Source organism: Pteropus alecto, unplaced genomic scaffold (assembly GCF_000325575.1).
Source record: "Pteropus alecto unplaced genomic scaffold, ASM32557v1 scaffold53, whole genome shotgun sequence".
Lineage (NCBI taxonomy): Eukaryota > Metazoa > Chordata > Mammalia > Chiroptera > Pteropodidae > Pteropus > Pteropus alecto.
Genome location: NW_006434366.1, coordinates 6,126,696 through 6,144,894, shown reverse-complemented (window position 1 = coordinate 6,144,894; position 18,199 = coordinate 6,126,696). Strand labels below are relative to the sequence as shown.

Below are 18,199 nucleotides of genomic sequence, written 5' to 3'. Positions count from 1 at the left end.
CGCCGCACAGCTGTAGCTTATGTTCTGTATGATTTCTTGTATCCTGTTAATGTAGTTATATTCAGGGACAGAGGTCCTGATAAACTCTGCGACATTCCACTTTTCCACGTTTTCCAGTAAGTCGGTAACGAGCACGCGATGTGTTCTTCTTTGCCACCTCTCCGGGTGTACTTACAGTTCAACGTTGTCATTAGCTGCTTGTGAAAATACAACAGGTTCTGTTAGCAACTTTCCATAGAGCCCTGGGTTCCACGTGGGGCACAGGGGCTGCCATGTAAAATCCAGGGCTGGGGGACTGGAGAAGGAGGCTGAGAGCTCTGTCCTGGCATCGCCAGTCAAGGGGACACACATGCCAGGCTGGTCTTGGGCAGCAGCGAGACCACGTGCATATCTCCTGTGCCATGTGGCAGGTGCTGAAGGGTCCCACAGGACAGGGCAAGGTGGATGGGGTACCAGGGTGCGGACCCCCAGGCAGGGGCAGACGCCTCACGTGCCTGCCTATGTGCGCGGGGCGAGGGCCCGCCCCGGCAGAGCGCACCCCGCGGCATAGTGCAGGGCTCGGCCGCGCCGACTCCCTGGGGCTGCGGGAGCCTCTGTTCCGGCCGGATCACGCCGGACCTAGCAGAGCATCCGGCGGCGGTCAGCTCACGGGACAGTCTCTCCTTCACAGGGGTGCCCTAGGTCAAGCTCCAGAGGAATGGACAGGAGGGGGTCTGTTTTATCTTCTTCAACCCAAGAGAGTGCCAGGCTTACCTGCTTCGCGTCTGAAAGCTCTGTGAGATTTTATATTATTCTGATTGGTTGTTTTAATGATATTGCATTATGTTATATGATATATTAGATGATGTTATGTTTTCTGTTTTTGGTTTTTTTTGGTTATATTACATTCTGTTTATAAATGGGGGGTACAGCTCTGTGGCTAAAGAGTCTGGGGGACTCTATTATAGGCGTCTCTCTGTACCGGTGGAGTTTCATATATGCAGCTTAATAACATACATCAAGACCGAAGGCCAGTAACAGTAGAGTTAACAGAATTTTGTATGCCATTCTGTATAAAATTTCTGCTTGTTTTTACTCAATGTTCAGTTAGAAATTTCAGAAAGACATTTTAAAGTGAAGGTGGTCAACAGCCGTGGGATTGGCTCTACGATTTCACGTCGAGTTAGTGACTGGCCCGTTGTAACATTAACTTGTGTGTGACGGACATTACGTGTGAATAAGTAATCAGCTAGACAGACGCATGTCAGCGTTGTCGTGGGATCATTTAAACGAGGTATAATAGCAGGTTATTTCAGACTTTAAGGTACAATTACCTAATGGGCAGAGGCATTAAAAGTCCTACTCAGCATGCACAGATTTAATCATTTAAAAATGCATTTAGAAGAAAACTTCCGTCAGGATACTGCAGAAGTCTGCTTTTAAGGATGCGTGGAAAACGAAAAGCTAAAGTAGTTTAATCTGCAGAAAGATAAACCCTTTAAATAGTGCGAATTTACTGAAGGGATGACAATGTGATCTTTTTGGAGACATAATTTTAAAAAAATCTTGTTTTCCTTCTAATTATGCTGCCAAGACTGAATTTAAAATTTTATAAATATGGAGTCATCTATGAAATTCAAATAATATTCAAATTAAACGATATTTACTGTTACAGGGATTTAATACATAATCTCAGGATTTATCAGAAAAATATCACAGTGTCCCTTAAGTTTGGCGTAGTGTATCCTGTAGGTAAAGACAGTATAAGTATGTCACATATCTGCACTTTTTACAGGTTTTTACTTAATAATAATTATTTGTCGACCCCTAAGGAGATGCCCTGGTCTGTCTGCACGAGCAGATTCTGCCTGACCCCTGCGACAGCTACGTGGATTGGTGGCACGTTGGGGTCCTTTCAGTTTCTCACACGGTGTGCCCTCTGAACTCGAGTCAGGTCCTCGCGGGGCTGGTGGGGTGTCCCGCACTGTCATCAGCAGGCACCTGCTGCGTGGGCATTCTGCACCCGGCAGCATGCTCAGCGCTTTGCGCTTCTTATTGCTCCTCCCTCCCGTTCGCGGGCGTCTGAAGTCTTGTCTTAGGAGGGTCACAGTTGTACTGGTGGACGTTTGGGTTACTTATGGGAAGAACCTGAACAGAACACGTTGCCATCGACCCCTTGTGCAACTTTCCAAGCACTGTAATTAGCTGGCATTGACTTTGGAGTAAGTCACTGGCCGTGACCACGTTGTCCATTGTTTTTGTATTCTAAATCAGGCTTTTATTCTCAGCCCCGTCAGAGATTTGTTCTGGAAAATGGCATTAATTAGTCGCCAAATAGAACCGTAAGACACAAGTCGAGTCTAATGGTGAAACAATGAGATTGCTTTGGGAAAAAGTATGACACATTTAGCTTTAAAGTCCCTGGAATCGAATATTAATGCCTCCACAGTAACCTCACCGCCAGGAGCGGTGGGCCTTTCCCTAGGGGCACCAGGAGGTCCTTGGTCGTTGAGCAGCAGCAGAGCATCCTTTATGTGTCTGTGGTGCAAGCTGGTCCTTCTGTAAAGGCGGTAAATCCTCTGCATTGAGTACAATGCTTAGCGGTGCAGTGGGCCCTTGAGCTAAAGTCCAGCGGAAGAGACTGTTCTAAAATGATTGGAAGACAAGACAATCTTAAGCAACTGTCCATTGATTTAGTAATTGAAAAAATATAGTGGAGAAAATAGTCATTAACATAAAGGTCAGATTCCTTTATGGAAAGAAAGGGGAAAGTCATCTAATTATAGAAATACTCATTTTCAGTGCCACTTTTATTATTTCCTCCAGTATCATTCACTCCTTCATATACCTCTTCAAAATCTTTCAATATAGCATATTAAGCTATATTTTTATTCCTAATATGAGGTAACTCCTGCCTGTAAAACAAAATATTTTCTAACAGATGTGCTGACTTTGAGGAGTAATATTCTTTTAGATATCTCATAGAGGACAAAGTTTGAAAGTCATAAGAACAGTGGATTTTGCACAAGGGGAATGTCCAATACAAACTATTTTTAGAACAATTGTTTAGGAACTCTAGTTGTGTGTGTGTGTGTGTGTGTGTGTGTGTGAATGTCTATATAATGGATTTAGTTCATTAGATATTTTTCAATGATCTTTTATATTTTGTTCTTAATAACAGAAAATACTAAAATTTAGGAGGTGGTTAGAAAATTAATCAGGAGATAAGAGTCCTGGTTTTCGAGCCCTGATTTACTCGTAAGGGAAATTGCATGAGGTGCATTGCTGTGGACCAAAGTGTGTCCCCTCAACATTCACACGTTGAACTGGTAACCACCGATGTCTGGTACTTGGAGGTGGGGTCTCTGGGAGGTAAGGAGGTCATGAGGGTGGAGCCTCATGGGGATTCCTGTCCTCATCGGAAGGCTCTGGCGGAGCTGGCTGTCTCTCCACGTAGACACAAAGAAGAGATGGCGTGAGCACACAGCCGGATGGCAGCTGCCTTCTAGCCAAGAGGAGAGGCCTCAGAACGAAACCTCCCTTGCGGGCACCTTGGGCTTGGACTTCTAGCCTCTAGGACTATGGGGAAGAAACGTGTCAGTCAATCCGCAATACTTTGTGATTGCGACCTGAGCGGACTGAGACCGGCCTGGAGGCCCTGCGCGGAGGCCACGCAGGGGGCAGGCGCCAAGTCCGCTGGAGGCGCACTGGTCCCACGTGGTCGTCAGAGCCTCCAGGTCCCTCCCCCACCTCGCTGTTCATGGCCCGGGCTGTGGACTGCGAGTCGCCTCTACTTCAGCTCTGCCACCTTCTGCCCCTCGCAGGGGCTACCTGCCTGCTCCCCCTGCACCCAGGACGCCATTGCCTGTGATCCAGTTAGAAGGGACTGTTTCCCATGCCGTCCCCTCCCCTAGCTCAGCACTCCTGTGTGTGGAGGGCTTGGGGGAGGGCGGGGTGGTTTTTCTCAGACTGCTGACTCCTGTGGCTCCGTTTGGGTTGTGGCCGAGTGTCTTGCAGTCCCGGCGTCTGTGGTCAGCCTCTTCTTTGCTCGCACTTCTTGGCTCCCTTTGCTTCCTGTGTCGCTCATTGAAATCACTGTTCCCCCAGGAGCTCAGACTAGTCACGTTCACCCCTCTTCTCTCCTTGTGATTTGGGACACAGACTTTTGTCTCGGTCTAGTCTTAGGTCTTGAACTCCCCAACAATTATGCTGAGTATTGCGACAAAAACTCTTGAGTGTAAGTGGCTGTGCTAGGTATTTTAGTATATGTTATTGCATGTAATACCACCAAATCCTTTTGAAGAGTGTTATAATTATGTTAATTTGTACTCTTGAGGAAATTGAGGTTGAAAGATTTAAAGTCTACACATGGGATTACACATGCAAGTAGGAAGTATCAGGACCAGAATTTGGACCCACTCGTTTTAATCCCAGACCGTCCGCCCCGTCACACTCCCACTGCCCCCTTGCTGGCCCCCTGCACCCTCCTCATTGCCACCCATCCTAGAAGCTCAGAGTGGGTAGGTCACACCCTTGAGAAAACAAAAACACCTTGATTCCCATAACAAAGCCAAACTCCTGGGCAAGGCGTTAGGCACAGGTCGCAGTCTGATCGCCCAGCCCAGTGCCCGGCAGCGTCTCCTGCCTATGGGACGAGTGTGCGCCCTCTTCCCACACCACGCGGTCGCTGGCTCAGGCTTCCTTGCGTTCTCGTGGGTGCAGCCTCCTGTCGTCGCATCTTTTAATGAAATCAGGCCTTGTTTCCACGAGCAGCTGTGGATCGACAGAACAAGAGCAGAAAGCACAGCGCCCTCTCGCGCTGCCTGCTCCCTTTGCCGCCTGCAGTTTCCCCCTCGTCACGTCTCCCGTGGGGGTGCATTCGGTACAACCGAAGAACCAGTATGGACACATTTTTCCTACCGAAAATTAGGCGGTTACTTCGGCTGCGCTCTGTGGTGTACAGTTCCTCCGAAGTTTCCAAATGCAGATGTCACGCCTCCCCATCCAGGTCACACGTGGAGCTTCACGGACCCGAGGAGCTGGCGGGCTGCACCTGGCCGTCCTTCCCCCACAGACCCTGGCGGCCACTTTCAGTTAACCGTGTGCGGTACGGCGTTTTGCAGTTCATTATGTGTTCCCGCTTCTGCTTCTGGTCTGCCTCATAATTTACTGTAACTAACATGGCATGGCTTCTCCTTCACAGAATGTTGCATAATTTCTCCTGGAAGAAACCATTTTACTTATTTAACATTCTGTACAATTTACGCGCTGCTCCCCGTGGTATTTATCACCTTAATATATTATGTCCGTCCGTACACCTGTGTGTATATACATTTGGTAAGTGATGCATGAATACGTTCTCATTTCAAAATCTGAGCGTTACAGGTAAAAATATAGTTTTTATGACCATCTCCCCCAGCCTCAGTGTTTCACCCGGAGGGAAGCGCTGTTCTCATTTCCTTTACATATTTCCAGCCCTTTCCCCTAAGCATTTCTATACATGTTACATGCCCATAAATATCTAATATTTATGTGGCCATATTTATTCAGCAACTTGCTTTATTCGCTCAAACTCTGGATTGGGTTGTTTTTTGAGCTACTTAGTGTTGCTGTGCTATTACATATTGTGAATAATTCATATTATTTTAGCCGTTCCTCTCTTGATGAAAATTTATGTTCCCTGTATTTTTTTTATTTTTTGCAAACAATGCTACAATGAGCATCCTTGTTACCCAGTTTTATGCACATAGGCATGGATGTGTCATATATCTTCGTATGTATGTATGTATGTATGTATGTATCTGATTATCTTTATCAGGGCAGGACTTCTTTAAGACCAGGGTCTTTATCTTTTGTCCTCCCCAGCAGTGAGCTTGGTGCTTTTTATAGTTAGTATACCTTGATATTTGAATGAATGCTGGACAAATGAATTTGTTAATGAGCAGATACATCATGAAATCTTCTGGCTTGGCTCACCTTGTGCTTCAGGATCATTTAAGATTGTTGTTAACACTTGACTATTGCTGGAAATTAAAAACATTAATTTTAGCTTTAGAGATGAGCTAATCCAAAGCTAATTCTGTCTGCTTTCAGTTATAATGCCCTTTTAGGTTTTCCTACCTTCAAATTGGCAGTACGTCCCGATGTTAAGAATTCCTTCCTAATAAAAAATTCTTTCATTAAAATAGATCTGTGTGATGCATTTTAGGTTCATTTTTAGTTTCGTGGATTCTGTGTTGGCAGAGGAGACCTGGCAGGTGTCCTTGGTACGCTAATCCACTGGATAATGCCATGCGTTTGAGAACTAATTATTAGGATGATCTTTCATCTCTTTGTTTTTCCAGTGAGCTCCTTTTAGGGGTGTGTGTGTGTGTGTATGTGTGTGTGTGTGTGTGAGTGAGAGAGAGAGAGAGAGAGAGAGAGAGAGAGAGAGAGAGAGAGAGAGAGAGAGAGAGAGAGAGAGAGAGAGAGAGAGAGAGAGAGAGAGAGAGAGAGAAAGGTGAGTTAAACATCAAGCTGACTGGACTCTGTAACCATAAGAAATAAACACGAAGTCGAGGTGGGACTCGGAAGTGTTCATTCCAGCCTGGTTAACCAGCCAGTCGTGAACAATCCATTGCCCGTCCTCGTGCCTCTTCTTGCAGCTCCATGAAGACTCATTCGGCAGAAATCCTGGCCTTTGCCCGAAGCCAGGTGCACATGAGGCGGTCGGTCCCGCCGGCCTGCACGTGCTGTTTGTCTTGTGGCCCAAGAGCAAGGAAATAAATCGATTATTACAATTTTCTTCCCTTATTTTGTAGTTTCTTCAGTCACTTTCCTGAAAATGTGTTGTTTTTTTTCTTTCCTTTGACAGTTTTGCTCTATCTTTTGATGTTGCCACTACTTCTCACTAATTCAGTGAGATAACATGAAAAAATAACTCGCCTGGTGCCGTTGGCAGACAAAAATGTGTATTTCTACCTTCAAATTAGCTTCTCTATGCTTCTTCTTTCTCTCTGAAAGGGAGCACCCATTAATCCCACGGGTGTTGGGTGGCTCCAGGGTGCCACGCTCGTTGTCACCATTGCAGTAACACAGCCCCTAACCCCATGGTAAATCTGGCGGTCGAGCTTGTATTCACGAGGTGGTGTAGTGGTGGCGATGAGAGGCGGACGGGGACAGGAGGAGAGGGCGCTAATGGGCAGTGGGTCGTGCAAGGCACAGGACGATGGAATGGACAGTGCTCTGTCTGAAGGCGTGTTTGCTCCAGGCGCCGCATTTCTAGGGTGTAGTTTTGCAGTTAACCCTTATGTTTAAAACATGACACAGTGGAAGGAGGAATGGACCGGGGCCGTGGTCGTTGATGTGGCCCTCGTTTCGTCCCTTACGCGGTGGTCAGTCCTGTACAGATTACTCCAGCTTCCGTACCACGCTTTACTTGTGAACACCCTGGCTGGACTAGGCTACTTTAAAGGTGATATTAGCAGTCATTAGAGAAGTAGATTTCATGGTCTACTCAGTTTGTTTGTTTGTTTGTTTTTTCACTCTCGTCATTTTTGGAGCACCATGGTGCTTGGGAGCACTTCCAGGCTCTGAGGACAGGCTCGTAGGATCTAAACAGATTTCACTTTGCTTAAGCCAGCATTTCACTGTGTCACTTGGCCTGAATGCTCTTAGTCATGGGACATCCGTATATCTCGCTTAGCTCCTCTTGGAGAGAATAGAGTTTTTGCTCTCATTATTTTTTATTATAGGTACTTCTTTTTATCCTGGTAAAAATACAACAAATGTGTTTATAAGTATCACCAGCATGGAATGGGGTAGCACATTCGCTCTCACGTCAGAAGCGCTTCTTCCCCGAGGGGCATCGCTGCGTGCATCTTGAGTGCTGATAAGGCAGGACAGCCGTCAGCGTGGCTGTTCGGTCGCTTTGGAATGCCTCAGTCCAGGGCTGTCAGCCTCAGCACCGCTGAGATGTTGTCCCTGGCAGTGTTTGTCCTGAGGGCCTGCAGGGATCGGGGTGTTGTGGGATGTGGAGCAGCATCCCTGACCGCCTGCCTACCTGACAGGTAGCTCTCCCCCTCAGTCCTGACAATCAGAAGTTTCTCCAGGCATTGTCAGATGTCCCGTGGGAAGCGCAGTCACCCCAGTTAAGGACCTCTGGTCACCAGTGTTACAGAGCATTGTGCACTTCAGCATGAAACAGCTTGCTCTGGAGCGGGACCTCGCGTGGTACCCTGACTCTGCAGATGGCGTCCTGCGGTGGAGAATGGTTGCTTGTAGGGGCATCGTCGACGTTGTGTCACCTGTGTGTTCTTGCGTGGACTGTGCTTCCATTTGAGGGTTGAGCTGTAGCATTGACGTTGTTGCCAGTCGGGTTTAACAGGCAATGAAAAGCAGCTGCAATATTTCAGAGCGTTGGGCAGATTGGGCAGAAGGTACGTGGACAGTTCCTATTAACGAATAACGGGACGTGTGTACATACAGCACCCCCCACGCTGCGTCCTGGACGTCTGCAGGGGGCTGTCGCCGTCACTGTTGTGCATAAGTCACAGGAATTATAATAAATTGAGAACAATGTTCCCACACACATGAAGGCTCCACCTACGTTCCGATGACTAAAACCTTCTTGCATTATTTGTCAAAAAAGATGTCTTATGAAACAGACCTTTAATCCAGCTTGGTTTTAAAGCAGCCAGAAGATATTAAATACATCTGCTCTCGATTTCTAAACTTAGCCTTAAAAAAATACTAATGAACTCTTTAATGGAAATGTTTATGTGAAAGAAAAATAATTAAGTAACAGTCTCCGCAGTGGGCCCGATGCCACTGAGAGATTTGAACAGAATGACTGCTCAGGTCCCTTCCAAAGCTGGGCGACGACGAACTCGCCATCTGGATGTCCAGGAGGCGGAGTGGTTTCAATGAACGGTGTCCCGCTTCCCTCCACTGTGTGCTGCGGTGACGTGGAGCTGCCGCCTTGCCTCTAGTGCTTGTCACTGCTGTATGCGCGTGTGGCGGAGCGCCCAGGGCCGTGACTGCACGTGCGAGTAACCTGCAGACGACGCGGGGCCGGCGGGCTCGGATCTTCCCAGCGTCTGGTTCTGGATGTCTGGGAGCAGCAACTCCGTGCGTTCGTCTTTGCCGTCTGCCGTGATGAGTCCACAAATTGGAAGTGATGAATCGTGGCCATAAGTGGAGCGATGGCGGTTAAGGAGGCTGGGCAGTCAGAGGGCCTGTTCGCCGGGAGCGTCTGGCTCCGGGCTGTGTCGTGCGCGGCGGCGACGCGTGTAGGTCTGCGCGCGCGTCCTCCCTCCCTTCGTCCCTCCCTCCTCCACTCCCCTCCCTTTTCACTGTCTCCTTTTCTTTCTTGTTCGAGGATCCACATACACGTCGGGTCGTGTACGCATGACAGCAGGGACTCGTGTCACTGCCGGCATCCTCTGGGTGACCTCATGAACGCCTCCCCTGGGAACCGGGGGGTCATGGTGCCCAGCTTAGCGGGCCGCGGGGGGGAGTAAAGGTGTACCACGCGTGGAGCTTTCGGCGTGGTGTCTGGCGCGTGGTAGATTCTGCAGACGCGGTGCCCGTCTTCGTTCAGTCGTTCGTCCAGTAAAGTGCACCCCTGTTCTCAGTCGAAGGGGTAGCGTACGAGAGGTCAAAGGATATGGTCCTTGTTCTCATGGAGCTTTTGTACAAGTCAGATGTCTCAGATAAGGGAAATGACCCGGTCAGCAGCGGGGGCTGACTGTGGGCAGGAGGCTACTAGGTGGCAGGAAAATGGAAAACTTTTAAATGATTGCAGTAGAGGACGCAGTGGAAGTGAATGCAGTAATGATTCGGTGCTTCCACCCAGACCCCGTTGACCAGGCAGTGCTGACCAGGCAGCGCGCCGTCGCCAGCTGCTGTGAGCGTCGGCTGTAAGCCACTGACAGTCTTCTGAGAATTGCCCTTGGTGCAATGCGGCCATCTTTCCCAGAAATTTCTAAGAGGTTAACCGCCACCCCAGGGGACGGACGGCTGATGCAGGGCGGAGAAAGGGGCACAGAAGCCTGGACTCTTGGTGCCGTGTCTGTTCCAGACTCTGTGAGGCTGAGACTGAGGCTGGAACGCGGAACCCAGGCCTCTGCCTCACTTCGTTCCCTGTCCTCCTGCTCCCTTCACGGCTTTATGCATCACCCGCTCAGAAGGCCGTCTCACGCGGTGTCACTAAGGAGCTCAGCCTGTGAGCAAAATAGACTGGCAGAATCCTGGAGAATTTCTTGGCAGGCCTGATGACCTGCTGTAAAATGATGATCATGAGTGCACAGTGATTGAAAGCTGTCCAGTGTGGGCCTGTGTCCAGTCTGCTTCCAGAGCACAGACACAGAGAAAGCGTTGGTCAGGATTAATTTGGGGGGGGGTGTTTTTTGCAGAGGGGCATGAGGGAAAGTTAGAAATGCCTTGGAGTTGGGGATGACATGAGCGTAGGACTAGTGGCCCATGGCGTCTTAAATGAGTAAGGGAAGACGTCAGGACAGGGAAGGGCTGAGGCAGAGGAAAAGTCACAGGATGACGTGGTAGGGTGCGCCAGCAGGGTCAGGGATTCAGGTGGAAGAGGATTCAGCAGTTCATCTGGGAGGAGTGAGGGTGGCAGCAAAAATGGGACAGGCATGGGTTCACGCTAGTGTCCCCTCTGCCCTGTGGGGTTGCAGTGATGTTAGACTTAGAGGTCAGGGAGCCGAGAGACCGGGTGATGACTGGCCGGGTCTGTGTGCGTGTCCATGGCACTGGGGTGCTAATGAGGCTCGGTTCCAGAGAGCCGTGGAAGTCAACCTCCGGGCAGTGCACAGGAGGCTTAGAAAGTGACTGCAGCTCGGGAGCGGGGAGCGTGGCCTCGTCAGTCGGTTTGATAGTCAGGGAAGCAGGAAGTGCTTCGTAAGAGGCTGGAAGAAACAGCCCAGAAGTGACAATGAGAAGCATGGAGTACAGAATCCCCTCCCACTTGGCGGCGAGGTCCATGGAGGGTGGCAGGACAACAGGATGCTGACAGTCATGTGAGTGAGAGGACTGGACTGGGGTCCAGTCTGAGCTAACACAGGACAGGTGAGGACTCCACACGGGTTTAGCAGTGTTTGCTGCTCTTCCCGTGAACTAGGTGGTGACACTTGGGCAGAGTAGCGTGCAGGTCAAGCCCACGTGCAGGACCAGATAGCGAATTGGTGGGGCCAGGTGCACAGCGAGAAGGTGGGGGCCCCTTGTCCAAACGTGAGTGACGATGTCAGGACATTGTGGAGTTGGGATCCACCTGAGCATGGGGCTCTGTGTGACACCAAGGGCAGTGGGCCTGGCGCAGGTCCCAACCCAGCTTCAAGCAGCTCGCCTTCTCAGTGTCCTCTTTAAAATGATCGTCTTAGTAATTCGGTCTCAGGGTTGATATGGTGAAGTGTTTGACACATACTAGGCACTCAGTCTATTTTTTAAATTTGATTAGTATGGGGAAAAGAATGCATGTCAGCTACTGTAATCACTGGTCAAAGCTCTTGCCGAGCAGTGCCTGTAAATCACGTGAACAGGTTTCAGTTCCTTCACGGGGCATCTATATTTTCATACAACACTTTGATCTTTTAAGTGGTCGTTACTCGCAAAGGGCCGCCATATCCAATCTGTCCTCGAGAGAGAACCTTAAAATGTGGTCTGGTGTGTCTCAGTCTTGTATTTGTGAGAATAATTGGGATTCTGCTGCTTTCACACAAGCCAAAGTTTAGGTATTATGGGATAGTTTTTACGTCGTCACAGAGCAGAAGGTGACTTCGCATCCTGCAAATTGGCAGTTGGCGCTGCCCCTGCAGACTGATCCCCTGGTGCGAAAGAGCGAGCTGCCGCCCATCCGCGCTCCCCCACGTCCCCCGAAAACCTGCAGACTGAATTTCTGCCTGGCTGCCAGACTCCTTCGCTGCTCGGGAACAAGACTGCGGGAAGTTTGACTGTGAATGGAGACTTCTGTGTGGTCCTTAATTGGGAGAGAAACCTGTCAAAAATAATATATTCACAAATCCTCTGAACCATTATGGGCCTGGCAACATTATACAAACTGTCACGGGGCTGGTGGCAGGTGGGCTGATTTCTCAGCCGCACTGAAACCTGACAGGCACATCCTTCAGACACCGACTCCTTGAAGATTTCTAGTTAAGGCATCGGGAGAGGCACGGGGGTGGAGGGGAGGCGCCTGGGCGTTCGATGGCAGGGTGTGCTGCGAAATGTTTGAACTGTGGCAGCCGATTTCCGTTTAATTCAGGGGAGCAACTAGTCTACTTTGAAATCGGAAGTCGGAGTGAGTTTGAATATTTCTTTCCTAGATTTGGGCTCTGGATAATTTGGGGAAAACTAATGAGAAGCAGGATAACCTAAGCGGACAGGAAGAAAACGCGAGGGGGGAGCCTTTGTTTCCACGGGGAGGCTGCTGCCAGCTGTCTCTGGATGGTGGCTGTTTGGTGTCAGTTTTGTCTTGGTTCACACAGAAATCTGCGTCTCACCTGCCTTCCCTTCCTGGCCTCAGGCGAGTTCGGCCTCGTGGATTTCGCACTGCTTCCCGCACCATTGCAGGTCCTTGTAAGTGAAACAGGGACAATTGGAATGAAGAAATGTTTGGTCGCTCTCCCGTCTGGAGCTTCAGGAGCCCTTCACCCTGGTAAGTGAAACAGGGACAATTGGAATGAAGAAATGTTGGCCGCTGTCTTCGGTCGCTCTCCCCTCTGGAGCTTCAGGAGCCCTTCACCCTGATCTGTGCTGGGACTCCTCTGGCCAGCTGGGGGACGCCTAGGTCCCTCTTCGGAACGACATTCTAACTGTCTAACCTGGAGGTCTCAGCATCCTGAGACACCCCAGCTGGGCTGGCACGCGGTCCTCCCCGGAGCCCCTGGCCCTCGCCGGCACGCAGGCCGCATGGGGCAGTGGGATAAATGGGCAGGGGTCTCAGTTGTGTCAGAGGGTCCTGCAGGCTGAGCGTGAGGGGAAACACAGCCCGGGGTGGGCATCCTGCAGGGGCCCGGGACGGGTGGGCATCCTGGAGGGGCTTGTGGAGGGGCCCGAAGAGACACGAGGGGGCAGACGCGGGAGGAGGCGCACGTGGGCTTTAATGTGGCACCTCGGATGCCCGTTGAGGAACAAGGTCAAGGGCTCGGAGTCATGGTCTTAGGTCAGAGGGTTCATCTGCCCTCGGCTGGGTCGTGCAAGGCTCCGGACTCGCTGTGGGTTGGATGTGGGGCCTGCTCTTGTTTTCAGTCCTCTCCACGGCCTTCCCGGATTCCAGAAACTATGTCCCCTTCCCTGATGTCCTGCGGGGCCCCGCCAGGGGCTGCTCCCTCGCTTGCACTGTGGTCACATGTGTTGAGTCCTTCAAGTCATTGTCCTTACCGTTCTGACGAATGGGTGAGAGATTACATTTATGAATGAATGAATGATGGATTCATGCCAGAGTCGCTGCCTGTGTTTTTGACGGGTGCTTGTAAACACAAGACCTCATCATCACAGGGACCTTAACCGTGCACTGAGGGCCTGTGAGGTGCTGCAGCGCCCACTGACCTCTCATAAAAGTTATCCCTCACCAGCCAGCAACTCCAAAAGGGACGTTTCATCAACCCTGCACCAGCCATGATGGCGCGAGCCGGGCGTGTAGCTGTTTCCTGCTCATCGTGCAGACCGCGCTTGCGCAGATTCCTTCCGACTTCAGTCTGTCAAGCTGCCCCGGTGAAAAATGGACACTTTTCTCTCAATATTATTCCATCGGTATTCTTACTGATAATTAATGCTGACGAGAAGCATATTTTAATAAGTGGAAATATGGTCTGAGAACCAGGAAAGCACATAATCCTTTCGTTCTCTTTCTTAGGAAATACTGTTAATACCCACCTTGATTGGCAGTATCTCAGTTAACACAGGAGTGGTCTGTTACAGTAGGCAACTTTGATAAACTACCCAGTTGGACCTCAATCATGATTTCAAATTTAAGTTCTGTGCCATCATTATTAAAAAACCATGAACTTATCTGGCAGAATTATAACATTTGACGTATATTTGATTAACCAGTTACTGTTTCTGATGTTTGTGGCAGCCACAGCATCTTAAAAAAATAAAGACTAGAACTGAACACTCCTAACACCCAAATAATGATGATTAGGGTAATCATACACTCCCAACAGACCTGGAAAGTAGATGTTCCGACCCTCATTTATAGAGAGAGGTTAGAATGACGTTCAGAGATGTGAGGTCACCCAGCCCAGGGGACACGGCTAGCAGGAGCTGGGGGAAAGACTGAAATCTATTCTTGAGTTGAGATTTCAGTTTTTCTTAATTAAGCAACTTTGTCATATCAACAATCAAAAATAGTATCTGTCTTTAAGAATTCAACATGGGATTTGTAAATTGGAACGGGTGGTCAGGGTAAATGAGAGGTAATGAACATATAACGAGATCACGTAATTACTTTAGTAAAGAGTGTTAATTTTACAACACATCTGTTTACAGAGTTTTAATTAAAGTAGTTTATGTAAATAGATTAATCTTTCCTATTTGACTAAAACAAAATAAATGCATGATGTAAACTAATTTCCCATTTCCATATTAACATACTAAGTGGGTAATGTGCCAATAGAAAAAATATTTTTGTGACTTCACTAGTTTTGGATTTCTAAAATAGTCTTTCTTGATATTCCATTGAATTATAAGGTAAACATTTCCCATTTGTTCACAATAATACAGTAAATATTAATAGTTATTTGAGAAGCAATTTGAGTATTCGTTTTTAAATTTATTCATGCATATTCTTATTTCATATGTCCCTAATTCAGCTGACGTAATAAATGTTGTAAATTCTTTTTACTATTTCAATTTAATCAAACATAAGATTGTTGAACATCTATTTGCTACACATTATCTTAAGAAATAAAACTTAAAAAAATCTCTGTTTAAGCCTTTGCTAAATTAAAATCTTTATTATCCTTAGTAGGCTTTAATAATATTTTCAAACGGGACTAAATTTGTGTTCGTATGTTTTTACAGAGATTTTGATTCATCAAAAGATTTAATTTTTCTCCCTAAACTTTTATTTTTGCCATTAGAACATTACTTTATATTCTGGTTCTAAAAACTTAGTGCTCTGGACAGGAAATCCCTGTTTAAAAATTCTGAGATCTCTTTCTAAAACCAAACTAAAGTTGGTAGTGACAGGTAGCCAACAGCCAACTTGATACTATCTAACTAAACTTTGATTGAGTATCATAATAAATGTCGGGTGGTGGGGGGGAATAATGAAGTACATCCTGGCAAAATTAAATTAATGTTTCAGTTACTGAGAAGAGAATATTTGTAACACTCAAACCAATATTTGTAGTAAAAGAGTAATAGAAATTTCTACTAGTCAAACCAAGGTAAATGGACCTGGAAAACAGTAAATTTGTTGTACATTTGAAAGGGGGAGTGTCCAGAAATTTTAATTCAGATCTTGCAACTATATCCTTATTCACAAGGAAAAGATCACTCTACCCCCTATTCTCAGAATTTACAGGGACATTTCCAAAAGAGCTCTCTAAAGTAGAAGGTCATAGATAAGAATTATAAAAAAGAAGGATCTTTCTTTAATGGGAATGAGCTTGGTGCTCAAGAGGCTGCAGAGAATAAGAACAATCAACATCTGCAGATTGCCTAAGGACACAGAATACTGGTTTCTTCGAAAACCCAAAAATCTACCCTGAAATCCTTCAATCTTTGACCATGTTAACTCGTAATTAATTAATACCACAAAATAATTCAGTTTTCCCCCCAGTTTTATTGATACACAGTTGACAAACAAAAAATAAGGCGTTTAAAATGTGCAACCTGATGATTTGATATACACTGTGGAAGGGTTCCCTCATCCAGTTAATTAACACATTTCAGCTCACATATTTACCTTTCTTGGGGGGGTGGGGCAGTGAGCGCTCTTTTACTCTTTTAGCAAATTTCAATTATATACATTGTTATCAGCTATAGTTACCATGTTATCTATTAAGTCTTCAGAACTTGTAATTAAAAGTTGTTACTCTTTCCAGCCTCTTGTTTCCTGCATTGCCTAGCTGTGCAAACTACTTTTCCATGCTGTTTCTATGAGTTTGATTTTTTATTTTCAGTAGATTCTACATGTAATCCACATGGTATTTCTTGGTCCTGCTTATCTCACTTAGCATGATGCCTTCCAGGTTCATTCATGTGATCACAAATGACGGGGTTTCCTTCTTTTCCAAGGCGGAATCGTATTACATACACTACATGAAATATTCCACAGTTTCTGTGTCGTTCATCCACTGATGGACACGTAGGTTGTTTCCATACCTGGGCTACTGGGAATAACACTGCAGTGAGCACGGGATGCAGGTGTCTCTTCAAAGTAATGCTTTTGTTTCCTTTGGGTGTGTAATCATAAGTGGGATTACTGCCTCACATGGCAGGTCTCTTTTTAATTTTTTGAGAAAACTCCATACATACGAAGCCATGTATTTTCTGAGGTGGCTGCACCAGTTCACATTCCCACCAAAAGTGCACGTGTGTTCCTCCTGCAACCTCTCCAACACTGGTATTACTTGTCTTTTTGATAATAGCCATCCTAGCAGGTGTGAGGTGATATCTCAGTGTGTTTTTTTAAATTTCTTATTAATTAATTAATTAATTTTTTTAGGCGAGGCAACCCTTGGTTGACCTCACAGATTGCAAGGACCTTGTCAGCTTACAATCCCTTATTTTTTAAAATTTTTACGCCTATAGCACCTGGTCTTCCTAGACGGTCTCCCATCCAAGTACTAACCAGGCCCGGCCCTGCTTAGCTTCCGAGATCAGACGGGATCGGGCTTGTTCATGGTAGCGTGGCTGCAGACTGTCTCAGTGGGGTTTTGATTTGTGGTTAGGGTTAGGCCTTGATTAGTTATTTGGAGCACATTTTAGTGTACCTGTCGACCATTTGTATGCTTTCTTGGGAAAATATCCATTTAGATCTTTTGCTCATTTTTGAAATTGAGTTATTTAATTTTTGCTGTTGAGTTGTATGAGTTCCTTGTGTATTTTGGGTATTAACCCTTTATCAGATATATGGTTTGCAAATATTCTCTCATTCGGTAGGTGGCCTTTCACTTTGTTGATGATTTCTGCAGAAGCTTTTTAGTTTGATGTAGTGCCACTTATTTATTTTCGCTTTCGTTGACTTCGCTTGTGCTGTCAATCCAGACAGTCATTGCCAAGACCAGTGTCAAGGAAATTACTCCCCCGAGTTTTCTTCTAGTTTACAGTTTTAGGTCTTATGCTCAAGTCTTAAGTCCATTTTGAGTTGATTTTTGTGTATGGTACATAGAGGAGTCCAGTTTCATTCTTTTGCATGTGGCAGTCCAGTTTTCCCAACACCATTGATTAAAGAGAGTACCCTTTCCCCATTTTATGTTCTTAAAGTTAATTGGCCATATATTCATTTGTTTGTTTCTGGGTTTTCTAGTCTGTTCCATTGATCTCTTTGCCTGTTTTTATGCTAATACCACACTGGCTTGACTCCTGTAATTGGCTTTATAATATCGTTCGAATCAGAAAGTGTGACGCCTCTAGCTCTGTTCTTCTTTCTCAAGGTCGCTTTGGCTCTTCCAGGTACTTTGTGGTTCATACAAATTTTAGGATTTTTTTTTTATGTGTGAAAAATGCCATTGAAATTTCGATAGACATCACATTGAATCTGTATGTTGCTTTGTTTAATATGGACGTTTACATATTAGTTTTGTACTCTGTAATTTTACTGAAATTATTAGGGTTTTTTTTGGTGTAGTCTTTACGGTTTTCTGTATATAATATGGCAAATAGAGACAATTTTACGTCTTTTCTGTTTGGATGAATTTCGTTTCTTTGCCTGGTTTCTTTGGCTAGTTTTAACACCGTGTTGAACAGAGTGGTGACAGTGGGTGTCCTTGTCTGGTTCCTCATCTTAGGGGAAACGCTTTCAGCTTTTCACCACTGAGTGTGATGTCAGCTGTGGGCTTATCCTGCATGGCCTTAATTACGTTGAGCTACTTTCCCTCTGTACCCAGTTTCTTGAGAGTTCTCTTTATCATAAAAAGGATGCTGAAGTTTGTCAAATACTTGTTCTGCCTCTACGGAGATGGTCATAGGGTTTTTATCTTTCATTTTGTTTACGTGGTGAATCACATTGTTGATTTGTGGGTGTCGAACCATCCTTGCATCCCTGGGATAAATC

The 18,199-nt window shown here is 46.6% G+C and overlaps 1 pseudogene; it reads right to left on the bottom strand.

The window, feature by feature from the left end:
• Nucleotides 1-16,725: 16,725 nt before the first annotated feature.
• Nucleotides 16,726-16,844, bottom strand: LOC112477584 (annotated as a pseudogene).
• Between the last annotated feature and the right edge of the window lie 1,355 nt (nucleotides 16,845-18,199).